Source organism: Hyperolius riggenbachi, chromosome 5, assembly GCF_040937935.1.
Source record: "Hyperolius riggenbachi isolate aHypRig1 chromosome 5, aHypRig1.pri, whole genome shotgun sequence".
NCBI lineage: Eukaryota > Metazoa > Chordata > Amphibia > Anura > Hyperoliidae > Hyperolius > Hyperolius riggenbachi.
The window spans coordinates 339,908,434-339,921,183 of record NC_090650.1 but is presented as its reverse complement, the minus strand read 5'-3'; the positions used below and the strand labels follow the sequence as shown (position 1 = coordinate 339,921,183).

Below are 12,750 nucleotides of genomic sequence, written 5' to 3'. Positions count from 1 at the left end.
TATGAATCTGAATATTGTGATCTATGGTTATTGTTTTTCTAAGTAGAATACTTTGTTTTGTGAATGTGTTCCTACTGGGAGTTTGTGAAATGTGCTGCATATTATCCTGGATGAATATTGCATTTCAAAGCTGATTATACTCCTTAGTGAATTTGTGGACTTGTATATGACCATTTACCAGGGACCAACTCCTTTCTCTATTTCTACTTTTTCTGAATTTTTTTCACTAAGCTCGCTTTTGCTATAGATAATAGCATATTGATCCTGTGGCTTGTTCCGTTATCTATGTTGCTGAGCTTACAGATGTCTCTGTTTGGTTGTAAAAAATAAAATGTAATTCCAATTTCATAAAAAAACAATTGCTGTAAGTAGACATCTTTGCTGCAGAAGTTGTTTTGTGATTTAAAGTGACTCTGTAAGTAAAAGGAATTTGCCATATTTATTTTCTTTTTAACAGTGCCAATTTCCTGACTATCCACTAACCTTTTGGATTACCACAGATACATAATTACTCTCTTAAAACTAGCCTTTGGTAGGCTTAAAGTGTACCATAGATGGCACACTAGGCTTAATTTATTCTTACCTGGGGCTTCCTCCAGCTCCATGAGCAGCGCTGAGTCCCTCGCCGTCCTCATTGGCCCCTCCATTCTGGCACTATGATTGCCGGTAATCCGGTCAGTCGCCGCCAGTCGAGGACTTCTGCGTATGCGCCCCCCACCCGCTGTGCTCCCATCCCCTGTAGCATTCTGCACCTGTACAGTAAAACTGCGCAGACCGCTTCAGCGGACAGGAGTGCGACGAAGGTGTGCACAGAAGGCCACAAATTCCCGGATACCAGGAGTCATGGTGGCTTAATGGAGGATCCGATAAAGACAATGAGGGACTCGGACGTTGCTTGTGGGACTGGAGGAAGCCCTGGGTAAGTATAAATTAAGCCTAGTGAACCATCTGTTGTTCACATTAATGAGACATTGTAACAAGAAAAACGTCCCATGGGGGGTACTCACCTCGGGAGGGGGAAACCTTAGGATCCTAATGAGGCTTCCCCCATCCTCCTCTGTCCCGACAGATCCGACAGCCTGTTCAATATTTACCTTTCCAGGCTCCATCGGGGGCGCTGTTTCGGCTCTTCTGATGGAGATAGGCGGAAATAGCCAATCTCCGTCGGGTCCGCTCTACTGCTTAGGCGCAGGAGACTTGCGCCTGCGCAGTAGAGTGGCCCAACGGAGATCGGCTATTTCCGCCTATCTCCGTGGGAAGAGCGGATACTGCGCCTGCGCTGGAGCCACGGAGGTAAATATTGACATCGTCGCTGCTCCAGGAGGATTTTCACCGCCACCGGAGCAGCGGCGATGTAAATATTTACCTCCGTGGCTCCAGTGCAGGCGCAGTATCCGCTCTTCCCACGGAGATAGGCGGAAATAGCCGATTTTCGCCGCCACCGTGGGCTCGAGGGGGACGGGGGAAGCCTCAATAGGTTTCGGAGGCTTCCCTCACCCTAGGTGAGTACCCTCCAGGGGAGGTTTTTTCGTTACAGATTTTCTTTAAAGCAAACCTGTAGGAAATATGAGATACTTAAAGAGACTCTGAAGATTTTTTTCCCTGTTTTTCTTATTAAATCTTGGTAAGCATTATATCCTAAGTGGAATCGCTGCAATCCTGCCGCAAAACAAGTGTTTTTAATAGAGAAAAAGACCTGCAAAGTTCCACGACTTTGCAGGTCGCAGAATGTGCTGCACTGGAGAGGCAGAGCATTGCGCTGTAGCTCTGCCTCCTCCGCAATTAATCTCTGCCGATCTCCGCCTCCTCCCCGCCCCTCTCAGTGGAAGAAGAATGAGAGGGTCAGGAGAAGGTGATGATCGGCAGAGATTGACTGCGGAGGAGGCAGAGCTACAGCTCAAAGCTCTGCCTCTTCAAAAAGGTAAAGCCCTTTGAGCCCAGGAACTTTGCTGGTCTTTTCCTCTATTAAAAAACACTTGTTTTGTGGCGGGATTGCGGCGATTCCACTTAGAATATAATGCTTAACAAGTTTAAATTAAAAAAAAACGGAAAAAATAAGACTTCAGAATCTCTTTAAATAGTGGGAAGCCTGTGGATGCTCCAGAGGCTTTCCGCATAACCCTCATCCCCACCACTGCTGCCCGGGACCCTCTTCTTGTTCAAAGAAGTACTTCCATCCATGTACAAATGTGATCATACAGCGCATACGCAAGTATGTGCCAGCACAGTAGCACAAAGCCACTCATGCACAAGGATAAAAAGTATGCATGATCTGGAGCTCAGCCACGAGAGCATATCCGACAAGCCCTTGTTCGTTATGCTTAGAGGCACCCAACGCTAGATTTGTAGAGTTAAGGATGACAGGGGAAGTCTCTGGAGTATCCAGAGGCTTTCCTTTACTAAGTTAAATATCTAATTTTTATACCTACTCTGGCTTCAGGTTCACCTTAAAGAGAAACTGAAGTGGAAAAAAAATATGATATAATGAATTGGTTGTGCAGTACGGATAATTACTAGAACTTTAGTAGCAAAGAAAATATTCTCATATTTTTATTTTCAGTTATATGTGTTTTTTATAACATTGCATCATTCTCTAATATTTGCAGTTTACACACTACTCAGCACTGTAAATGATTTTACCGAGCAGGCCAGTGAACTATTGACCTGCCCTCTGGAGAGAAAAAGAAAATAGAGTGACAGTTGAGATGACAAGCTTCAGAAGACAGGGCTTTCTGCGACTTTTGGAGTCATGGAGCTCAATAGCTTTTTTTGCATAGATAACAACTGGAGTTTCTTGACTCTTCCTATACTGGAAACAATATTAGACTCATGTCTCTGCTCTTAATGTTTTATTTCTTAGCTGTACTACACATACAAATCATTATATCATTTTTTTTTTCACTTCAGTGACTCTTAAAAGCAAACCTGGAGTAAAAATAAGCTGATGAGATAAGCAATTGTAGATAGAGTCCTAATCCTAAATAGTCAATAGAGAAAAGCCCGGCACCTTTGGTTATTTGTAGAAATGTATTGAAATAGAACAATGGCAAGGTTTTGGAGCCTTGCAGGGTCCCTTCATCAAGGCATATAGTTCAAGAATATTGTCTGTCAGTAGTGGTAGTATCAGTAGTGGCTGGATAGTGTACTGGTTAAGGGGCTCTGCCTTTGACATGAGAGACTAGGGTTCGAATCATGGCTAGGGTCAGTACCTATTCAGTAAAAAGTCCAACCCTGCAGAGTGGCCCCTTGAGCACGCCCTTAGTGGATGCAGCTCATTAGCGCTTTGAGTCCAACAGGAGGAATGCGCTACACAAATGTTAGGATAGGATTAGGATCTGGCTGACTGCCACACAACCTCTGGAGGACTGCTGGTCCAGAATGCCGCAGAAAAATGCATTCAGAGGTAGATTCACCCTGAAGCCTTTCGTACCCACATAGATTTTTATCTCATGTAATTTGTTTCGGGTACCCTACAGTCTAAATACAACTGTCATGAACAGCACTGGGTTCCTAAACCTTATTGTGGGAAAAAAGGAACAATGCCTCATTCTAAGTAGGAGTGGGACCGTACATAAACATGTTAATCTCCTCCTGTGTTACGTGTCACTTCAGGTACCCTTTAAGGCCCATCTTATACTTGTATTGCAAGTGTGTGTTGCGTTACCCTGTTTTACCACAGGAAAACACAATGGCAATGCAAGTCAATGTGGCCTTTTACACTTGCCTTGTTGTCACATTGCGCCAGAAGTGTTCATCCTGCCACAAACCTGCCACACAACTTGCAGCATGTTACCGCAGCACCGCACTTAACACACAATGCTTGGGGTAATGGAAGCCTTTTACCGATGCTCTAAGTGTAAACAACAGAGTGCAGTGTGTCGCGGCGCACATGTGCAGACCGACAGGATTCCCAGTGACGTACTTCCTACCCAGAAGTCACTGAGCAGGGGCAGCGCTACGACCTTTTCAGTGCACTCTGCCGCAGGGTTATATGATTGTAGTTTTTTTGCTTTGCGGTGGGATGCGGTAGGAGGATGGCATCCCACTGCAATGCAAGATGGAGGATGTGCAGCTTTAACCACTTCAGCCCTCAGTCGTTTTCACTTTATGCATACGAGCATTGTTCACCTCCCATTCATTAGCCTATAACTTTATCAGTACTTATCACAATGAAATGATGTATATCTTGTTTTTTCCACCACCAATTAGGCTTTCTTTGGGGGGTACATTTTGCTAAGAGCCACTTTACTGTCAATGCATTTTAACAGGAAGAATAAGAAAAAAACTGAAAAAATTCATTATTTCTCAGTTTTCGGCCATTATAGTTTTAAAATAATACATGCCTCCATAATTAAAACCCATGTATTGTATTTGCCCATTTGTCCCGGTTATTACACCGTTTAAATTATGTCCCTATCACAATGTATGGCGACAATATTTTATTTGGAAATAAAAGTGCATTTTTTCCATTTTGCATCCATCACTATTTACAAGCTTATAATTAAAAAAAAAATAGAAATATTTCATCTTTACATTGATATCCCTTAGGTAAATATTTACGTGTTTTTTTTTTTATTGTAATTTTTTTTTTTTATTAAACATTTTATCTGGGTATTTTTGGGATGGTGGGATGTAAATAGTAATTGTTGTATGTAAATTTATGTGTATTTTTATTTTTTTTTTTACATTTAGATCATTTAGATGTAATTTAACTTTTTGGCCACAAGATGGCAGCCATGAGTTTGTTTACATGACGTCACTCTAAGCATAACATGTAGGGACGTAGGGGGACGCAAGAGGCAGAAAAGAAGAGGCTTCTGAGTGAAGCCGTCACTTTTTCTGCAGGGGGGAGGAATCAATCATCGGGCACCATGTCCCGATTGATTGATTCCTGGGCTAACAATCCGCGGCCGGGAGCGCGCGTGCATGCGCGCGATCGGCCACAGGAGCGCACATGGCCTCCTGGACGTAGCTTCTATGTCCAGGAGGCTTAAATGGTTAAGGTGTTGCTGGCCTCCACTTGTGACATTAAAGGCTACATGAAATTTTTCACATGGACAGGGAAGGGGGCCAGCTACGCACACAGCCGCTGCCATTGAGAGACACTGGGGGGCAGAGGTAATATACTGGCTTGCTGTTGCCAATACTGCACCACTGAAGCGGAGAATAAACTGAGGAAATGGTGGATTTTGGGGCAAAAAAAATCTCACTTTATACTTGGTAATCCTGATTTATGTTCTGCAATGGTTGGCATGGTACAATACTCCACTTACTGTATCTAACCATATTACTGATACCATATATTAGTACATAATCCCATGTGAATGTGGAGTCTGTGACATGCTTCTGTTGCACTTTCATTTTTACAAAAGAATTAAAAGTAATTCACTAGAAGATGGGTGTTTTTTTATTGTGAGAACACTGCTAATACGGTACCTCAGTTGGTTCTAAAATATTTGGTACAACACATGTCTTTTAAGGTCATTAAATGTGGGAATGTTTAAACAGTTATACTGTATGTATTAATAAAACAGTCAGTGAATGTAATTAAATACATAGTCAGATATGGTAACTGTGTCAAGATACAGTGTTATTTAGTGCTCTGAGAGCATAGTGTTACAGTGTAATGTGCTCATCATTTTTTGTTCTGGTTTAGCATGAAGGTTTCTTTTACTTTGCCTTAAAGTGTACCAGAGCTTAACAAAATGCAAAAATCGATACTTACCCGCTGCTTCCTCCAGCAGCATGTGTGAGTCCTGCGCCGCCTTCCCCCGGTCTGCCATTCAGCCGTGATCAGCCATGGTAATAGGCTCAGTTGCCTCAGTCCAGGTCTACTGTGCTTGCGCGGGAGGTCCGTGCATGTGCAGAAGACCCAGACTGGACGCGACTGAACCTATTACTGGGGCTGGTCGCGGCTGAACTGGAGACCGTGGGAAGACGTAGTGGGACTCACACATGCTGCTGGAGGAAGCCATGGGTAAATATCGATTTTCGCACTTTGTTCAGCTCTGGTACACTTTAAACCTTACTTCCACCCCCCCCCCCCCCCCCCCAAAAAAAAGAAATATCGGGGTCCTACCTCCTCCATGTCTGAAGTTTGGGGTTCAGCTGACTAAATTTAGCTCTAGTTCCGACTTACTTGCTTTGCTGTATATACTGGTCCTTCAAGCTTTTAAGATTTGAATTAAGTGGTGGAAAATTTGAATTGGTCGAGTATTAAATCCTTTATTTTCTCTGTACTAATTAAATACAGGTGCTGTAAAAAAATGAATAAATGGCATCAATTCTTGCTTTACTGATAGCTGTAGGATAGATTATGCCTTGCACCTATTTTTATCACTGCAGAGTGATATACAGAGCATTACTTTGATAGATTTGTAAGATGATATTTTTAATAAAGCGCTATTTATTACACATTGCTGGTACCACATCCTTTAGCAAGCCATTTGGGTGTCCCACTGACTTTTTAAAAACATAGCACATGGTAAAGTGGATTCTTATTATCTCCATTTTTGACCCCATGGTCTGTGGACTCATTAAGGGAGGGCACAGGCACTGGAAGACCAGCATATTTAATAAAAAGGGGCATATGAGGATCTGCAAATGTAATGGGGGACCTTTGATAACCTACATAGTTAACGGGGTGTGCGCATAACAACCTGCCGTATGAATGGACCACAAAAAGATCCACAATTTTAATGGAGTAACTTGTAGTAGGAGGCAGAGTTCCAGGTAGAATTCTAAAGGACTGCAGTTTTGGTGGAGACACATGTAATGACTTAAAAATATGTAATGGGGTCTAAGGTCTATGTAATAATGGGTTGACAGTACACATAATGGGCTTTACACTTATTGGAGGCATACACATTGAATGGGGATTATGAACAGGGCTGTGGTGTCTGAGTTAGAGTCGAGGAGTCGGGGCAATTTTGGGCACCCGGAGTTGGAGTCGTTGATTTCATAAATTGAGGAGTCGGATGATTTTTGCACAAAATTCACAGCCCTGTTAAGTATTAGACTAAGGAGTCGGAGTCGAGGAGTCGGGGCAATTTTGGGCACCCGTAGTCGGTGTCGGAGTCGTGGTTTCATAAACTGAGGAGTCTGAGTTGGAGTCGGAAGATTTTTGTACCGACTCCACAGCCCTGATTATGAAAGCACCTGAATATTGAATATGCACTTACTAAACCGCTTTTAAAACATTACAAAATAAGTGTAGTCTGACTTTATAGGAATATGCAGGTTTTTGCAAAGCCCATGTCTCTTGGTCACATGCTACCATTATTACTTTTGCCTACCCGTGTGTAGTTTTTATTTAAAGGGGCACTATGGCGAATATTATGCTGGTCCATTATCCCCACCATCAGTTATTTAAAGGACAACTGAAGTTAGAAGAACATGAAGGCTGCCATTTTTATTTCCTTTTAAACAATCCCAGTTGCCTGGAAGACCTGCTGATCAATTTAGCTCACTAGTGTCTGGATAACACCAGAAGCAAACATTCAGCTAATCTTGTCAGCTCTGACAATAATGTCAGAAACACCTGATCTGCTGCATGCTTGTTTAGGGTCTATGGCTAAATGTATTAGAGGCAGGGGATCAGCAGGACAGCCAGGCAACTAGTGTTGCTTAAAAATAAATAAATATGGCAGCCTCCATATCCCTCTTGCTTCAGTTATCCTTTAACCAGTTCACCACTGAGGGGGTTTTCCCCTTGAGTACCAGAGCAGTTTTCACCATTCAGCGCTCCTTCCATTCATTTGTTAATAACTTTATCACTACTCATCACAACAAAATGATCTATATCTTGTTATTTTCACCACCAATTAGGCTTTCTGTGGGTGGTACATTATGCTGAGAATTAATTTATTCTAAATGCATTTTAACAGGAATAATGAGATAAAAAAATTGAAAAAATGCATCATTTCTTAGTTTTCAGCCATTATAGTTTTTAAATAATACACGCTGCCATAAATAAAATGCACATTTTATTTGCCCATTTGTCCCAGTTATTACACCATTTAAATTATGTCCCTATCACAATGTATGGTGCCAATATTTTATTTGGAAATAAAGGTGCAATTTTTTCAGTTTTGCGTCCATCACTATTTAGTCCATAATTTAAAAAATAACAGTAATATACCCTCTTGACATACATATTACAAAAGTTTAGTCCCTAAGGTAACTATTTTGTATTTATTTTATTTGTCTTTTTTTTATGCAAAATTTTTTGGGGGGGGTACTATGGGAGAGTGTGTCAGTGAAGGAGTTCATTTTAAATTGTGGTTATTTTTATTAAATAAATGTATGTAAGTGTAATTTTACTATTTGGCCACAAGATGTCCTCAGTCATTTTTTTTCCTAAGCGTCCTGTAAGCGTACAATTACGCTTACAGGAAGTAAACCGTGGATGTGTACATTTTTTTTTTCACAATGATCATGGCTTCTCATTAAAGGTGGCTATCATTGCAGCGGGGACTTAGATCAATAAATGGGAACTGCGTTCCTAATGATTGATCTCCGGGCTGAGGGGTGGGGGCGAGTACATGTGCACGAGCGAGCAGGAGCATGGACAGCAGCGGTCGAGGCGGAAATGCATATATGTATGCCCCAGGCACTGAAGTGAAGTCTGTTGGGGCGTAGATATACTGTCTGTGGGTGCCAAAGCAGTTAATATGGACAGCATACATTTCACCATAGAGCTTGTGTTAAAACAAAATAGCTCCTAACAACAATTTTTTGCTTCCACACAGCTGATCTGCGTCAGTAAATCAGCTGTTCCTGATGCAACTGGATAGCTTCCAGATCCGTGCTGTTGCTTTTTATGTGTAACTATAATGTAACTAAATAAACAGGCTGCTAATTATTTACTTCCTTAGCTAGTTACATTATTGTTACATGTGAGAAACAACATCACGTCACTGGAGTGTGTGAGCCGCGTTTTAAAACAACTGAGGTACAGAGAGACAAGAAGGCTGCTAGCAGTTAGCAGAGATCAGCTAACCTGTTGCATCGGGAACAGCTGATTTACTGATGCAGATCAGCTGTGTAGAAGCAAAAAATTGGTGTTAGGAGCTATTTTTTTGTAACACAAGCTCTATGGTGAAATGTATGCTGTCCATATTACACATCTGATGGAGGGGATAATGGAACAGCATAATTTTCACAATCGTGCCCCTTTACCACTACACTTACAACTGAAGATTAGATTCCAGTTTGTTTTCCAATTATCAGTTTTGGTTTGTTTCCAAGCATATTTTTTAAAATTTTATTTTAAAACTGCCCAATGGTTTACAGCAAATTTCAATCGACTTTTTCCTTCTGTCAATAATGTTAATGAAGTATTTCATTAAAACGTATAAATACTCAACGTTTGTATCTTAGAGACAATAGCATCAAACTACTCTTGACCTTTTATTGGAATGAACATATTTCCTCTCCTTTTTTTATTTTGAAAAGCCGTTCTTGTGATGAGAACTTTGCATACTGTTACATAAGGATGTAGTCTAGCAGTCCATCACAAATATGTCTGTTCCCTGGATAAATGATTAGAAGCTGCGTTATATAAGTATTGTTGCAAGTTCAAGGGGGAATGCTGATGCAATGAAACCTGGCTTTGCGCCTCAGCAAGTCAGATAAAATTCTTTATGACCCGGTGATAACTCACTGGTTCACTGGCTGGACTGATCACTGAACAGATTTATATAGTGCAATGATGATGCTTTCGCTTTTACTGCGTGGAGGATTGTGGATAGGGTATCTTTTAGAGGAAGTAGGCTCAAGTAAGCTTGAAAGTTTTCTTTTTTTTATTATAATTATTTATTTATAAAGCGCCAACATATTCTGTGGCACTGTACAATGTAAGAAAACAAACCAGGGATGCATAATGATACAGACAATGATATACATCAAATATGAACACTGATACAAGATACAGCACTGCTGATTACAATTGCAAATTTAACATGATGAATAAAATGTATAAATGTCTAACAGAGTGCAAGCAATTAAATGAATAACATTCCATGACACAAAAGGGTGAGAGCCCTACCCTTGTGAGCTTACAATCTAAAGGAATGGAGTGGAAACAAGAGGTGGGGGAAGTATACAGTATATGTACAGGCAGTGCAAAATTCATTTATTTAGTGGGTGCATGGCCTAAGCTAGAGAATATGCTTGTCGGAAAAGGTGGGTTTTGAGGGAGCGTTTGAAGATTTCAAAGGTGGGAGAGTAGCGGATGTGCTGTGGAAGGACATTGCAGAGGAGGGGTGAGGCACGTGAGAAGTCTTGTACACGTGAATGTGAGGAGGTAATTGTAGAAGAGGATAAAAGAAGCTCGTGTGCAGATCTGAGATTGCGGTTGGGTTGGTATCTGGGGACTAGTGAGGAGATGTACAGGGGAGAGAGATTGTGGAGAGCTTTGTAGGTTAGGGTTAAGAGTTTGAACTGAATCCTCTCGTTAATTGGTAGCCAGTGAAGAGCTTGACAGAGAGGAGCAGCAGAGGAAGAGCGAGAGGAGAGATGAATAAGTCGAGCAGCAGAGTTAAGTACAGAATTGAGCGGTGCTAGTCGGTTAGTTGGAAGTCCACCAAAGCAATATATTGCAATAGTCCAATCGAGATATAATAAGAGCATGTACTAACATTTTGGTTGTGTCATGGGAGAGAAAAGGTCGGATACGTGCTATGTTTTTGCGTTGGAGATGGCAGGAACTGGTTAGGGAGTTAATGTGAGGAATAAATGAGAGAGATTTCTTCTGAAATCCTTTGGTTTCTTTTCCTAATATAGTTAAAGTGGACCTCAGATTTAAATCTAAAATCCATTCTGTCAGCACAGGCAGAAGTTGGTATAATGAACTAGCTGGGAAAACAAATGTTCAAAAACTGAGCTTGTGTCCCACAAATGGCATTGTCCTTATTACCTCTTAAGAACCTCACCTTCTTTACATACTCCTCCTCCCCCCCCCCCCCCCCCCCACGTGTCACGTGTCATAACTCTTAAAGTGTACCTGACATTCTGGATCCTTAAGGGCTTGCGATATCTTCGGCCAGTCGGTGCATGTGCAGTACGGCCAGGTGTGCTCCACCATCTCGCTCCCTTGTCCAGGAGAGTTCTACACTTGGGCAGGTCCAGTAAGCTCCCAGCTACAGGAGCGCAGTGGGGCAGGTGCATGCAACCGGGCTGCGCATGCACAGCAAGCGACGACTGTCCGAAGATACCGGAAGCCCTTGTGGAAGGTCCAGGAGGCGGAGGGCGCCGCTGAGGGATTGATCAGGTCGGAGGGGGCTGGAGGAAGTCCAAGGTATGTATAATTTTGATTGTCAGCTATGAAATCAAATTCCATTTGCTCATTGCTCTGTGTTTATTTTGTAGTCTACATCCTGAACCTGCGTTGCAAGCATTTCAATGTAATCATAAAGGTTTCTGCTGTAATGAATCTTATTTCAGTCAGCCTGGCTCCTTTCTGGTACATTTCTGGGGAGAGGGAAGCTTGCTAGCTTCCCTCCCACATTCCTGCTCCTCACTGATTGGCTGGGGGCTGTTCAGTGCGACACAAGGCTGAGAAGGGAAATAGACCTAACCCTTCTGCAGAATCTGCTGAAATATGATCTATGCTGTGTTTACAATTTACAAAGCAAGCTAGATATGACAGTGCAGTTTCTAATACAGGAGGAAAATAAGAAGTGTAAGGGTGAAAATTACATCAGGATTGGCTTCAATTAGAGGCAGTAAACATGGAAAATTCCTGGAACAGTTTTCGCTTTATTTACTGTATAAAAGTCACCGAAATCAAAATGTCGACAGTACAATAGATACCGTATGTTATGTAAGTAGAACAAGTATTTATCTAATTATATATGGGCTGGTTCAGACGGATGCTTGCGGAGCGTTTACCGCAAGCGTTCGGAACGTCGCGGTAAACGCTCCCATTCAAGTGAATGGGAGCGTTTACACCGAGATTTTGCGCGCGTTTACACGAACGCGGCGTTCGGGTCCTGATTTTTGCTAGCGTTCGAGCTTCCCCTGGAAGCGACATGTAGCTTCCAGGGGGCGGCCAACCGCGACGGCTAATGTTCCCCTAGGGGAAGAAAAAATGTGACCGCATCGGAACGCGACGCAAAGGCTACTGAAAGCCTGACCGCGCAGCTGCCGCAACGCCCCCAAATGCGATGCCACGCAGACCTCCGTCTGAACCAGCCCTATTTGTTTTGGTTTTTTTTTCTTGGAATAGTATGACTGTCCCTGCTTTAACACACAGATGTCCACCAGTCTCCCAACCTTCCTTCTAAAGGGGCCCATACACCTAACTATTTTCCTGCCGATATACAGCAGATTCGATCACTGTGATTGAATCTGCTGTGAAATCGTTGCGCAAATGCTGACCGAACAATCGATTTCCGCCCGAAATCGATCGATCCGTCCATGCGGAAGATTTCGCTCGATTGCCGGCGGGTCGGAAGTGCGTCGATATCTGCGTTTGAATGTCCGACGACCGATGCTAGCGGCAATACATTACTTACTCCGCCGGCGCGTGTCAACGCTGCTCCTTCTCTGCTGGGTTCCGGCAGGTTTCACTTCTTCCTGTCCCGACAGGATGTTTAAACAGTAGAGCGCTCTCTGCTGTTTAAACTTCCCTGGACAAGAAGTGAAGTGAAGCTGGAGCCGAGCGCGGAGAAGAAGACAGCGGAGACCGGGGGACTCGCGCCGGCCCGGATCAGGTAATGTATGCAGGGGGGGGGGGGGTTTGGCGGC

At 42.7% G+C, this 12,750-nt stretch overlaps 1 protein-coding gene across 2 annotated transcripts in view; it reads left to right on the top strand.

Annotated features, from left to right (window-relative positions):
* Positions 1-12,750, top strand: part of RB1CC1 (RB1 inducible coiled-coil 1) — a 228,457-nt gene that overhangs the window by 194,244 nt on the left and 21,463 nt on the right. The window lies entirely within an intron of this gene.